Genomic DNA, 14,038 nt, shown 5'->3' with positions numbered 1-14,038 from the left:
GGGGGGGGCAATTATTGAGAACTGAAAGAAGGGAGATTTAGAAGAGGTATTAGAAGAAAAGGTGTCCTGTGAAGGTGCTGAGACACTGGCATAGGTTACTCAGAGAAGTTATGGGTGCCTTATCCCTGGAAGTGTTCAAGCCAGGTTGGATGGGGCTTGGAGGAATCTGGTCAAGTGGAAGGTGCCCCTGCCAATGGCTGGAGGTTGGGAGCAGGTGGTCATTCCAACCCAAGCCATTCTGTGATTCAAAGAGTTGGCTCTCAGGTCATGGACTGCTGCCTGAAGCTCCTTTGGGCAGAACTTCTGAGCTTTATTTAATGGAGGAAAGACCTTTTTTAGGCCAGGTTTCCACTAAAATCAATATGCAGAGTTGGTGTCTCAGAGCATGATTCAGATTTCTGCTGCCAAGATGTCAGAGGCCAACATCACCTGCTCAAAGGGGCTAAGAAAGAGCAGGGCTGGACACATCAGAACTAATCTTCTGTCAGAGGGTCTGAAGAGCAGGTCCTGAGTACCCACTGCTGCAAGAACTGCAGGATGCATCTCTTAATGCAAAGACAGGTGCTTTTCATCACAATCTGGACTTCCCACAGTTGCAGAAAAGCCTGTGTTGCCTTTCTGACTGCAGACAAGCTGTCAGTTGATGGCACAGTGCTGCTGCACCTCCAGGAGCTCTGCACTGCAGCACAAACCCAGCCTTAATGTCTTGCTGCCTGGTGTAATAATCGCAGGATTATTGCTCCCATGACATGCAAATAATAATCCTTCCTTTTCCTCATCTTGTAACTGCCATGTAATTTAGAAAATTAATCTTCAAGGCTGGCAATGCCTTTTGTTTTTCTGTATGTGCTGCCTCTGTTTACGTCATGGCTAGATACCTCTGTCAGATTTCAGAAGACTTTCCAAAGCTACTCTGAAGTACTTTGTCCAGTGTTCTGATGAGTGAAACTGAGGCATAAATAAAAGAATTGTCTTCTCCTCAAACCAGCTACTGGCAGAACAAGGATCAGAGCAGACATGCAGTGCAATTAGCCCATAAATTACAGTATGTCCTACAAGAACATTGAAAGAAAACAGAAGCACTCCATGGGAATGCAAACAATCATTCAAATAATCAAAATAGAGAAGGTGATGTTTGGACCATGCATTCCTCACCTTATGATCTCTCCATCAGGGCAGCTATATTGACACTGCAGTAGTGATTCACAGTGACTACAAATCAGAGGTCTGGGGTCTTCTGTCAGACCCCATAAAACATAACCAAGCAAGGACAGCATATGCAATAACCCCTGGTGTGACCTGCATTCTGGAGCTTCAGTGGGAGCTTTGCCAGGTGTCCTAACAGTTCTGATCATAATCCAACAGTGACCACATGCTTTGCAGGGTTTTTTTTTCATGTTTAACTTTTTTACCTTCTTTTTCTCCCCTCAGAAGACAGGGTTTTACCTTCCTGCTAAACATTTCCCACTTGCTAACCTGGTTGATATTCAGTGCAGGCATCTCAGCATCAGGGAGATGAAGCTCTGGTGCCGTGTGGTCAGAGGTGGGTAAAGGCAGAGAGGGGTGGCAAGAGGATGGGGGAGGAGGACAACAACAGCAAATCAGAACTGATGGCATGAAAAGAAAGAGGCAGAAATCACTGGAAAAAGCAGAAAAACAGAACTAAAGGGCACTGTCAGAGCTGTGAGTGTTTGTGGGGGAGAGCTGCAGGTTGGAGCAGCTCTGTGCTGGGGAAGAGATGATTATCAGGATCCAACAGATGCTGATTGATCCATGTGGGGCTCCTGGGACTGAGGGGACATGAAGAGCCAGGAGAGGAGGGAGGTGCACGTGTGTGGGCTGGGTGAAGGAGCTGGCAGGGCAGCCACCCCCACACTGCCTGCCTCCCACTATTGTTACTCATGCTGCACCTTCCCTCGCTGCCTCTCCTGAGCAAGAACCCCCCAGCACGGGGCTGCTTTGAACTCTTCTGTGAGGCAAACCCAGGGAAACTTGACAACTTTTGGCACTGAGGCTCAAGTTGGAGCTGTTTCAGCTGGGAGGGGACCAGGTTGCTGGGAGATGGAGCAGGTGAATAAACTGCTCTCATCCCTTCTGGCATCACTTCACTATGGCCTCTGGGGATTTCTTTGTATCCTGCAGTGGGAACATAACGGTCTGATTGCTGGCATCAGTGGGAGCCTTTCCTTTGCTTTCCCATAGCTGTGGATCAGGCTTCAAAGCAATTTGACTGCAGCTACTTTTTTGTGCTAGCCCGTGGCTGTGGTAGGGATGAGCAAGCCCAAGTGTCACTGGCACCTCCACAAGAACAACTGTTGCAGCTCAGATTGTCCATCCTTCAACACTGCCCATGAGCAGATACCCAGTGAAGAGTAAGAAAACAGCAAACACCTACACCCCCATCTCCAATCTTTTCCATCCCTAAAAATCTCTTACTTTTTGACTGGTTTAAGTTCAGGGGATTTCCTCAGCTGACTGTGGTTCACCTGTACAACAACAACCATAATAAAGTTGAACTTCAGATGCTTGTCTTCACTGTGGAAGCCCTTCTAGACTGTCTGAGGTAAGGGTGCCAGTGGCCCACCAAGGAGGAAGGCGGTGGGAAATCTCCAGGTCCTCTGCAAAGAGGGTTATGTTGCCAAAAGCAAATACAACTGGTCTTCCCCACTCAATGGGACCAAGAACAGCTAGTAGGGCATGTCTGTCCTGGTGCTAAAGCCTCTTCCCCTCCTGCCTCAGCAGAGTTAGTATGTCCAAACCACCTCTTGGGCTCCTGCCTCCTTCTGTCTCCTGAACTGTGTCTGGCATTGCCTGGGAGGGTCAGATTGAAGCAGTGTGGAGGGGCACGGGGCAGTGCTCAAGCCCAAGCATTGGCCTTATTGCTATTCCCAGCACACCTCGTTATGCCATGAGTCCAGCATCAGGTCAAAATACTGTTTAACAAGCTTGCTTGAATGCTGAGCCTGTGCCATCTCACTGCTCTGTGATCCACTCTGCTCATCTGGCATGTGATTTGCTTCTGCCTTTAGGGCCCAAGCTGCATTTCTCTGGTGTGGCAGATGAGGTCAGAGCAGTTCAGCACAGCACAACGTGTAAGCTGTTATTAAACCTGAGGCAACACCTGGGATCTACTTGGACAACTGCCGGATGTCTGTTTTCATAAAAAAAATGAGGCCCAAGACACAAACTGAATTTGATATCATTTATTCCTGCACATGGACCATTCAGGGGGCTCTGACTGACTCTCGTCCAGGTTGGGGACCTCTGGAGGTCAGCTGGTCCAACCCCTTGCTCAAGCAGGGCCAGTTGTCCCAGATCATGTCCAGGCAGCTTTTGAACATCCACAAGGATGGGCACTCAAGACCTCTCTGGGCAGCCTTTGCCAGTGTTCAGTCACTCACACAGTAAAAAGTAATTCCTGGTGTTTAAAGGGAACCTCTTGTGTTGCATTTTGTGTCCATTGCCTCTTGTCCTGCCACTGGAGACCACTGAAAGACTCTGGATCCACCCTCTTTGCACTTTCCTTTCAGGTATTCATATATATTGACATGATACCTCCTGACTTTCCATCTCCAGGCTGGACAACTCCCTCAGCCTTTCCTCATAGGGGAGATGTTTCAGTCCCTTCATCACATTCCTGGCTCTTTTCTGGACTCTCTTCAGTACTTCCATGTTTCTCTTGTACCAAAGAGCCCAAAACTAGGCACAAAAAGTACAGGCAACACTGCTGAAGCCCGGGTTTGAACCAGGGACCTTTAGATCTTCAGTCTAACGCTCTCCCAGCTGAGCTACTTCAGCCCCACAAGCTTCCAAATTTTACAAATCTGTGGAAATATAAGTATCTTTCAGCCTTTTACCATCCAGACTGGCTCTGTGAACACATACATCTAGTCCTGTCTACCTCCATCTACTTTACACCCTCCCTTTTACCATATCACCATGAGCCTTCTCCTCTCTAGGTTGCCCAGAGAGGCTGTGGAGTCTCCTTCTCTGGAGACATTCAAACCCCCCTGGACACGTTCCTGTGTGATGTGCTCTGGGTGACCCTGCTCTGGCAGGGGGGTTGGACCAGATGATCTCTCGAGGTCCCTTCCAGCCCCTAAGATTCTATGATTCTATGATTCTGTGATTCCATGGGATGTTGTGTGTGGCTGAACTATGAAGGGTTTCAGAAGCAATGACAGAAATGCAGAAAGTTACTTTCATAGAATCACAGAATTACAGAATCGTCAAGGTTGGAAAAGACCTTTAAGACCATCAATTGCTTTCATCACCAAGTGTTACACATAGGTTGCCCTAAAACCTTTTGTCTTTCCCAGTCTGAGAAGTCTTTAATTTGCAGATTACTAGGAGCTGGGAGAACACAACAGAGAGATTGTTCTGATATTTGACTCCTGAGATTGTAGTTATTTCCCCTGAGATCATTACTGTCCCAGCTTCCCTTCTTAGTCTATGAAGCAGAAGCAGTGCCACTCCAAATAAAAGAGCCAGGGACTAGTGACATCCAGAACAGGAAAACCCCTAAAACTTTTGGGATTTGGGTGGAGATTGACCTACCTATTCTCCTGTAGGCAACTGAACCATATCTGTCATCTCAAACACAATCCCAGTCCAAGAAATCCATTTGGGTTGCCTAGATATACACATTCAGACCTACCTGAGATACCTTAGGTTATCCCAGTTGTCCCACAGCTCTTACTGCAGGTGACTGTAGACTTTCTTCATGATCCACTAGGAAGAAATTGTTTAGTGTGAGGGTGGTGAGACACTGGACCAGGTTGTCCAGAGAAGCTGTGGCTGCCCCATGCCTGGAACTGTTCAAGGCCAAGTTGGATGGGGCTCTGAGCAACCTGATCTAGTGGAAGGTGTCCCTCTCCATGGCAGGAGAGTTGGAACTAGATGATGTTTCAGGTCCCTTTGACCTAAACCATTCTATGATCTATGACCCATCTCACACTTTCCAACCCTGCAATGATGGCTTGAATGCTCTTGAGTTTCTTAAAAAACAAGGAAAAATATATGTGCCCTCCTAGAACAGATCAATGGCCCATCTAGTCCAGTTCTCTGTCTCTGAAAATGGCACAGGGAGATGCTTCATAGGAGGTCATGTTACAGTCCAATCCCCTTCTGCCATATCCAAGAAGCTGGAAGGAACATCTTCACCTGGTCATTCCATACCTGTCTCTGGTTCTGTCACTGGTGCTTATGTTTGAACACCTGGTCCAAATGGCAACTATCAGACACCATAAGCTCAACAGCTATCAAATATCTTCAGATGAGAATGCCTGGGTGGGATAAATGCACAGGGAAGGAATCATTCTCACAGCCACATTTCTTTTTTTCACTGCTAACAGCCATGGAGCCCACACCATCCCACTGATGGCCCTACGTGGATGGGTCACAAGGAGCCATCTGCATGTTTGTCCCCAGGAAAGGGAGACTTGCCAGGTCAGCTTGTGTGGAAGCCTGGCTCACCTGGGACTTAGCTCTGCCTTTCCAGCTGTCCCATTTTTGCTTCACCAGCTTTCTCCTTGTCAAGGAAAGTCACTGCAGCAACCAAAGCAGTTCTGTTTCTCACCAGCTTCCCTCAGACAGGAAGAAATGATCCTGAGATGGGAACTGTGGTATTTGACAACCCACTCTGCCTTGCTGGAAATATTCAAGCTTCAGCTGAGTGCAAAATTCCTACAGAAAGATGAGCTATGCTGCCACTTTGCAAATGCTACCAGTGCTGGTGGAAATGATGATGTGAATGATCTGATAAAGAATAAGCCCTGAAGGAAGTGCTACATTGCAGTTAAATTAGAAATTTAGAGAAGCTGACATGATGGGAAGCTTGCTTATTCAGATGGTGAAGAATCACAATTGAAAGTCTAGAAGCAAAGTCATCAGAAGGAAAACTTGTTTTGCCAGTCCTAACATGTCACATGGAAGAAGTTGGAAGCTTAAACTTTCCCTCATCAAAGAGAAAGAAATTAAATGTGTCCTTCAGGCTCAGTTCAGACCTAAAAGCTGGAGCTCCTTAGGCAGCTCTAGTATGGGGAGAGAATGAAGTGGGAGGGGAAGTGAAGTTGGGATGACTCCTCTCTTTTAGGAGATGCTGCTTTTTTGGCCAGGGGTGTGGACACCTCTTCCCTAGCACACAGATGTCCAGCTCAGTGCTGCACTTTGCAGATGCAGAGATTTGGGATACTCCTGACATCCTGCCCACTGTCACAAAAGACAGCCAGCCAGCAACCATGGGTTCCTGCTGGGAAAATACCCTGTCCCTCTGACACTTCTTTCAGTGAGACTGTTCCCATTTCTGTCTCTTTCCCCACTTTATCCCTCTATCCCAGAAACTCTCTAATAGATAACATTGTACTTCATCTTTGATTTCATTCTGGTGGTTTCCACAGGTCACTTGTGTGTCCTTTGCACCAGGGGTTTGCAGAGTGTGAGCTCCCCATGCTCCAGGTTACCTGTTGTCCTCTCTCACATGTCCTCATTCCCACTGCAAATACTCCTGTTTCATTCATATTTTGAATACTTTCTATTTTATTTTGGTGACTCCGTACCAGGAAGGTTGTGAAAAGAACCTCACCAGTAGAAAGGGGTAAGAAAGTCACTTCTGCACATGGAATCACTTTACAAACTGGGTTTATTCAGTCTGGTAAAAGGAAGGATATTATAGGATCTAGAGAAGAGCAATTAGGGGTTGATTGTTTATTGACTCTCTGAAGTAGGAACTAAGAGTTACCAGTTGAAGTGAGCAAGTACCAAGCTTGGAACAAAGAAAGAGGAGAAGTTTGTTCACACAATCTCTGGTGATCTGTGCAAACCTGTGCCACAGGATTTTAGAAATCCCCCAAGTGTACAGACTTTCAAAAGATGACTGGGCAAATTTATGGAAAAATAACAAACTCCACAAAAAAAACCCATGCAAATATTAAAATACCTGCTTTGGTTTATGCAGTGCCTGTATCACAAATCTTTGGGGATTAAGAGAGTGTCTGGTGTTATAACATTACATTCTCTTTTTTTTTTTTATTTTTTTTTCTGTTTTTATGCTCTTTAGGTAATAACATGTGGAAAAATGTTGCAGACTGAGTTTTGAGCTAGATGTTCTTGTGTACATCTTCTTTGGCATCTCCTGATGCTCATGCCCTGGGTTCTTGAGACATCAGGAAAATTTCAACCTGCTAGACCACATTGGCATGATGGGCAGAGATGTGCTGGAGTTGTCATTTCGTGCCATCAACCAAGTGTTTGATCCACCACTCCCAAACAGGTGTTTGAGTCAAACAGACAACAGGAGATCCCTGTGCCCCCACTTCTCCTTCTCTCCTTCATCCAGTTTTCCTGTCACCTGAGGTTCATCTGCCTGTGCTTTTGAAAAGATCCATCTGGCATTACCAGATGCAGCTTTCAAAAGTTATCACATTCCATCCATTCAGATAAAGCTACCACTGAATCCTAATCTCAGCAGCTGATGTGTGTGGTTACATTAAGAAACATGAAGCTGGTCTTTGTGGGCCAGTGTGGGTTCATCACCCCTCCCTGGGTGCACTTTTTAAAAAAGTGAGGGTGAAAGCATCAGCCAGATGGACGTGTAGAGGTCACCTTTTCCACTCCAGTCAGCAAAGCAGATTTGTCACAAATCTTAAGTTTCATTGATGACTTCCTGGCACCAAGCTGTGTCACTGGTGGGATTTTGGCCCATTTCTCCACTCTTAATCCAGCTATCTGCACCAAGGGAGTGACAGACAACTGCAGGGTTGAGATGCCATTGCTTTTCATGTACTGACTTGGCTCTGATGTGTCAAATAAAACACATGTTCCTCCTTTAGGCTTCTTGAAATTTTTCTGTCTCATTACACTGAGTAGGCTTCTGGTTCACTTGAAAAGCATTTTTAATGATTACTTCTATTTTGCTGTCACTATTTTCTCTTCTTTCTCTTTTTCCAGACTTTTCTGAAAATGATCTCATTAAGAATATGGAACTCCTGTTTCTGAAAAAGGTTCCTTGAGGTTTGGAAAGTCTCCCAGCAGGAAGGTTGCTTGTCTACATCTTTCCTGCAGTTTAACAGACCTCCAAGAGAGCCCATTAGCAAAAATGGACTGCTTGAGAAAATTCTCCAAAATATGCAACAGCAACAGCAATAGCTCTGAAATGTAAGGCACCACTAGGCAACAAACTGTTTGCAAACCTCATCTTTGATGGTTCTTTATGGAAAGAAAGAGCTAATGGCACGAAGGGGGCAGTGGGTGCTTGCTACCTACTGCAATAGCTGTGAGGGGATGTGCTAAAGAGGGGGGAACGTGGGGCCTGAGAAAACTCAATTGTTATTCTGGAGAGAGAAATGCATCTTTGAAATACAGAGTTAATGAAGCCTGGCTGCCAAACTGTGCCTCCCTCTGTAAGGCTGATGTCTAAAAGCTGCTGAGATTGTCAGCCCATCCTTCAGGGCCTGGGAGGAAGGACTCACTGGAACTTCTTTGAAATTTTGATTTTGTATTTGGTTCTTAGGAATCCAGGCTATGAATAGGAACACCACTACTCTGTTGTGCAGTATCCTCATGCTTGAATGTCCCCTGGATGGAGGGATGGAGGCTCCAGTCACGTTGTTGTCTAAGATAAATCATCTGGATCAGGATGCAAATTTGCAGTCTGCCCTGTAGGGTATTAGCCACATACTCACTGGTAGGGACACACAGCAGGAACAAACCCCAGACCTGGTGTTTAGGTTCTCCCTAAGTCTTAATCACACTTTGCTGGGAAAACAAAGTTTTAGTCTTTGCTCTAGTGCCTCTGTTACACAAGGAGAGAGGTCTGAGAGATCTTGGCTCAGAGTGGCAAAGCAATTTGGAAAACTAGAGGTCTGTGTTCATCAAAATCTTATTTCCCATCAGGCAGAAGAAGGTATCTGAGGCAGAACTTTCTAAGCTTCATGCGACTATATCAGCTACTGTGCAGCACCACAGAATCATAGAATATTTTTTATTGGAAAAGACCAAGTCCAACCATTAACCCAGCACTGCCATGTCTATCACTAAACCATGTCCCTAAGTACCACATTTACAGATCTTTTAAACACCTCCAGGGTTGGTGAGTCCACCACTGCTCTTGACAGCCTGTGCCAGTGCCTGACAACCCTTTTGGTGAAGAAATTGTTCCTAATAGTCAATCTGAACCTCCTCTGGCACAACTTGAGGCCATTTACCTTGGTGGAAGACACCAACACCCACCTCACTCCAACCTTGTTTCAGGTAGTTGTAGCAAGTGAGAAGGTTTTCCCTCACCTTCCTTTTCTTCAGACTAAGCAACCCCAGTTCCCTCATATGCTTCTCATAAGACTGGTGCTCTAGAGTCTTCAACATCTTAGTCACCCTTCTTTGGACACATTCCAGCACCTCAGTGTCTTTCTTGCAGTGAGGGGCCCAAACTGGAACACAGGATTTGAGAAGTGCAGCCTCACCAGTGCCAGGTACAGGGGGACAATCCCTACCCTGGTCCTGCTGGCCCTCTTCTTGGTTGTGCCCTGCATGGACCCAGGTTGACCAGACAGGAGAACACCTGGTCTGAGAGGTTTTTCTTGGAGCTAAGCACTGAGAGAGAGACACAAGTCTTGGTCTAAATGAGTTTTGTGTCACATACTGAATATTGCAGTCCTGCAGTTCTGCTCAGCATGCAAGTTCTGTTGCTTTTCCCAGGCTTAATAACATTTGCAGATCCCCCTCTGCCTCCACAACCTCCCAGTGCAATGTTTTTTCCCCAGATCTTTCTTTCAAGATGGATCACCCACTGCCTTTTCAACCCATCAAAACTTCCTTTTCAGAAGGATAAACTAAATGCATTTGGGAACCACTGTTTCAATAACTGTCAATAGACCAGAGTAATCAAGAGGGTATTACAGCAGCAGAAAAACAGCACCAAGAAAAGCCTTGTAACAATAACAGGTGCATCAAAATATGTGGGGGTTTGTGACAATAACAAGACAACAATACACAAACCAGGTGGCAATCTACCTCATTTGCAATCCACTTGCCCTTGCCAAGCAAAGTTTGGTGAGATTCCATGATGGGTTTCCTGGGAACTCATAAAATTAGTACTAAATTATTCTTCCTGGGAGTTGGGAAATATTTTCTGACTCTACCTTAGCAGCCCAGCCCCCTCTTTCTCAACTTTTCTCTGTTTTGTAAAACATCCAGAAGTTATCAGGAGGAAAAGTAGGGAACAAAGGAAGGGAAATAATATGAGTATAAGCAGAATCCACAGTAATTGGCTTCACAGTGAAAAACATAAGTGTGATTGCTTGGACAGCAATGGTATCTTGATGTATAAATGGGTTTGTTACTTAACTCTGGTGATTCATGCTGCCAGGCACAGGGTTGAGGCAGCTGCCAAAGATAATGTTAGGAAGGATTTTTTTTTCTCCCAGAACAACTTGGTAGGGAACTTGCAAAGCTGAGAGGTCAGTAAAATAGATATTGTTATGGTGAACATGTGGGTGGGCAGGGGAAACACCCTAGAGCTCAGCAGCACTATCATGTTCCTACCTCACTGTACCAAGCACACCCCAAAAATCAGTGCACAACCCTTTAGCCTTTTCTCCCACAGCTCAGGGAGACCTGCAAAGGGATGACTTTCATGTACTACTTTCCTTTTGCCTATGGATGAAGACTGGGACAATAGGTCTTTTAATATTTTTCATATCATCCATTTCATCCATGTTTCTAAATAAAGCTTAACTGAACCTACATGAGTCTTAGCTGCTGTGCCTTTGGAGTAGAGCTTTTTTTTTTCCTTTTGTTTTTTTAATGAGTGTCTAAAGGACATATTCCAGCTGCCTGAAAAGAAAGAGCCAGAAAGAAAAAGAGAACAAAGGAAACTGAGATACTTTTTGCTGTTCCAAATGCCACAAGCAATCTGCAGAAATACTTGGAGAAGGGGGATGAGAAAGGGAAGAAGAAAAACATTTTGTGCTGGTCATTCAGTTCCTAAATTAAAGGGAGGAATGTGTCTTTTCAGACATCAAGAAGGACATTACCTGGCAACTTTTGGGTCCTGGGCCTTTTGAGCCTCTGTGGTCTCCTCTGCAGTCTGTCGGGTTACAATGCAAACTCATCCAGACCTAAGAGGCCCTTATAGGAAAAGCCTCTGTTTATGGGGCTGAGCAAAGAAACAAGGCACTCTCAGGGTGGGTGAAAAGGGGTGGCCTCAGCTCCCTTCTTGGTTTGGATGCTTGTGTCCTAGATGAACATCTGAGGAGGCACTTCTGTGTTGGGAGAAGGCTTGATCACTCCTTGTGGGATCCTTACACTTTGTGTGTGACTGAAGTAGGGAGATGGTGTTAACTTGCCTGTGACATGTGCCATGGATGGCCTGGGGGGTATGTTCTGAGCTATACCTTGGTCTGGCATGATGGATGTTTGATCAGTTATCCAAAATAGTAAAGGTCTTGCAGAAAATGCTGGGCTAGTTAGATATGTGGAGGATGGAACACACCAGTTGTGAAGAAATCCCAGTTCACTTCCCAGCTAAAAGAAAGATGCTGTGAGCATGGTTTTCCATAACTCCTGGGAAGGGCATCCCCCCCCATGACTATTCTGGGCAATGACAGCCTCCTTATTGATAATGTAAGTGATAAACTTGCTTTTAAGACCTTCTGTGTCTGGAACCAAAGCTTTGGATGAAGGCTAGTATTCAGCCAGCTTCCTCCCCAGCTTCTGGCAGAAGCAGGGGGGTACCTTGATGAGATTGCATTGTCCTCACAAGACTTGATGTGACAGAGAAGCAGTGCACATCCATCACATGCAAAACCTGGGGAGGGAGTTGGAAGGCTTTAGAGGGCAAGATCTGGAGTCACCATCCCTGGAAGTATTTAAAAGAAATGTAGATATAGTGCTTAGTGACATGATTTAAGCACCGAATGGGTAAATCTGGTCATGGCAGGGGGATTTAGGTGATGGTTGGACTTGATGATCTTCAAGGTCCCTTCCAACCAGGATTATTCTATGATTCTATGACCTGAATGGGAAGAAAGGGCATAAAACTCCAGATCTCAGGGTTTTCTCCTTCTGCACAGACTCCCTAGCACCACTTGAGAGAGCCTCCCAGGCTCTGAGCAGAGCAGCACTGCAGGCACCTCCTCCTCCCCTCTGCAGAGCCTGGGGAGGAGGAACGCGGCTGTAACCCCTCCCCAGGGCAGGCAGCGCATTTGGGAAGGCAAACACAGAGCATCCCTATTCCAACAAGGCACGGGGGGTGCTGCCCTGGCCCATTTTCAAGCCCTGCAAAGCTCACCCCTGCAGACCGTCTCCCTTCCCCACTTGCAAGCAGGTAGGGAGAGATGCAGGCGCCTGCGGCTGCTCTGAGCTCTGACACACCCGTTGCTCATCCCTTTTGTCTGCTCCTCTCCCTGCTCCCACTCCCCCCCCATCTCCCCCACACACCCACCCGCCTGGGTGTCTCATCCAGGGGTAGTGGTGGGGATGGGTACTAACCTCTGCCAGGCTTCTCATCAAGGAGCCCATCAATCTGGGGCTGCTGCCTTTCCCTCCCTTTCCTCCCCGCAGCCAAACCCCGACTGCTGAAACACAGACAATGATGGGGGGGTGAGGTGGGAAATCCAGGACACCTCATCCTCCCCCACAGTGTGGGCTGGGGTTTCTTTGAGCAGGTCAGTGGCGAGGCCCCCATCTGTGTCAGGTGGGGAGAAATTACAGTGGCCAGCAGAGAAACATGGGCTCGGTTGCCTGAACGCCCCTGCATCTCCCCCCACATCCTTCCCTCTCTCTGCTGCAACATTCCTGCAAGGACCCATGGAGCCCTAAATCCTATTGTGCTGGAATTGAGCTGCCACTGCCTTGCCAGCATCCTCCCATCAGGAGCCAGGGGTCTAGCAACTGGGCAGTCCTGCCCACCCCATCCCTGTGGCCCGACAGCAGGATCATCTCTCCCTCAGGTCATGTCTGAGGGACATTAAAAAAAACATTCTTCAGACCTTGGGGGCCTTCCACTAAAATCAGGCATAAATAGCCCTGGCTACAGTTGCACTCTCTGGTTTTCCTTTTTCTCCCTTTTATTCTCTTGTCTTTTTTCCTTTCTGCCCCTCTGCCTCCTTCCCCCACCCACCTCTCAGTTCTGGCTTTACTAAAATTGAATGGATCTGTTGGGACAAATGCTCCTTTCTTGTCAATGTTATTACTAAATAGGACCAACCTCCATGAGAAGCAGGGAGATGGAGTAAATCCCCACATTCTTGTGGGGAGACACTAACAAGGAAAAGACTGGTGTCAGGATCACTGCTGTCCCAGACATGTTCTTCTTAATCCTTTGTCCTTAAAGGATGCCTCCTTCCCTCTCCTTGTCCTCCTCATGCTGTCTCAGAGCAGACTGCACCTCATATGGGACCTGCAACACCTGCCCCACGGACCTTCAAGGTCTCAAGCTCTAAAAAGAAGCTACACACACACCTGCACCTGACAACCCCATTTTCTGCATGCTTCCAAATTCATTCCTTTCTCACAGCAGAGAAATGAAGATTTTCTCCCGTGGACTTGGTGACCTCCAGCCTGAGGCCACCAAGCTGTGGTGCTCAGCATGAGTGTAGTTATGTGCCAGGCAGCTGTGTCTGAAGCTTTTTGAGGTAGGACAAAGCTCCCAGAGACTTTTACATGGCAGCCCCACTCCCCAGCTACTGCTAGCTCTGTTCTAATATGTCTTTTAGTGATGTTTGGGGCCTCATAGATTTAGAAAGAAGAAATTAGTACATTCTGCTGTTTGCTTCTCATGTTCCTCTGCTTCCGCTGAGCTTCCCTGCTGTCCCTAATTATCCATCTCTCATTTAAGGGGACTTAAATGATGGAAATAGAAAACCTGGTTGAATTAGACTGGGGTGAGGATGCACTGAATGAGGCTCCCTTCCCTTCAGAAGTGACCTAACGTTACCCTTTGTGTTATTATTGAGGCAGACACCCCATGATTATGTAAGGCAGCTACTCTGTTGTTATCTTGAGCAGAGGGGACACAGCTCCTGCACTGACTCCAGCTGTG

The 14,038-nt window shown here is 46.7% G+C and overlaps 1 non-coding gene across 1 annotated transcript; it reads right to left on the bottom strand.

Annotated features, from left to right (window-relative positions):
• Positions 1–3,725: 3,725 nt before the first annotated feature.
• On the bottom strand, positions 3,726–3,798 carry TRNAF-GAA. Its single transcript has one exon. It is a non-coding gene; the product is annotated as a tRNA-Phe (tRNA).
• Between the last annotated feature and the right edge of the window lie 10,240 nt (positions 3,799–14,038).

The sequence above is a fragment of the Chaetura pelagica genome, unplaced genomic scaffold (assembly GCF_000747805.2).
Source record: "Chaetura pelagica isolate M959 unplaced genomic scaffold, ChaPel_1.0 scaffold96, whole genome shotgun sequence".
Classification (NCBI taxonomy): Eukaryota; Metazoa; Chordata; class Aves; order Apodiformes; family Apodidae; genus Chaetura; species Chaetura pelagica.
Note: the sequence above shows the minus strand (reverse complement) of the source record. Positions and strands in the feature narration are given on the sequence as shown.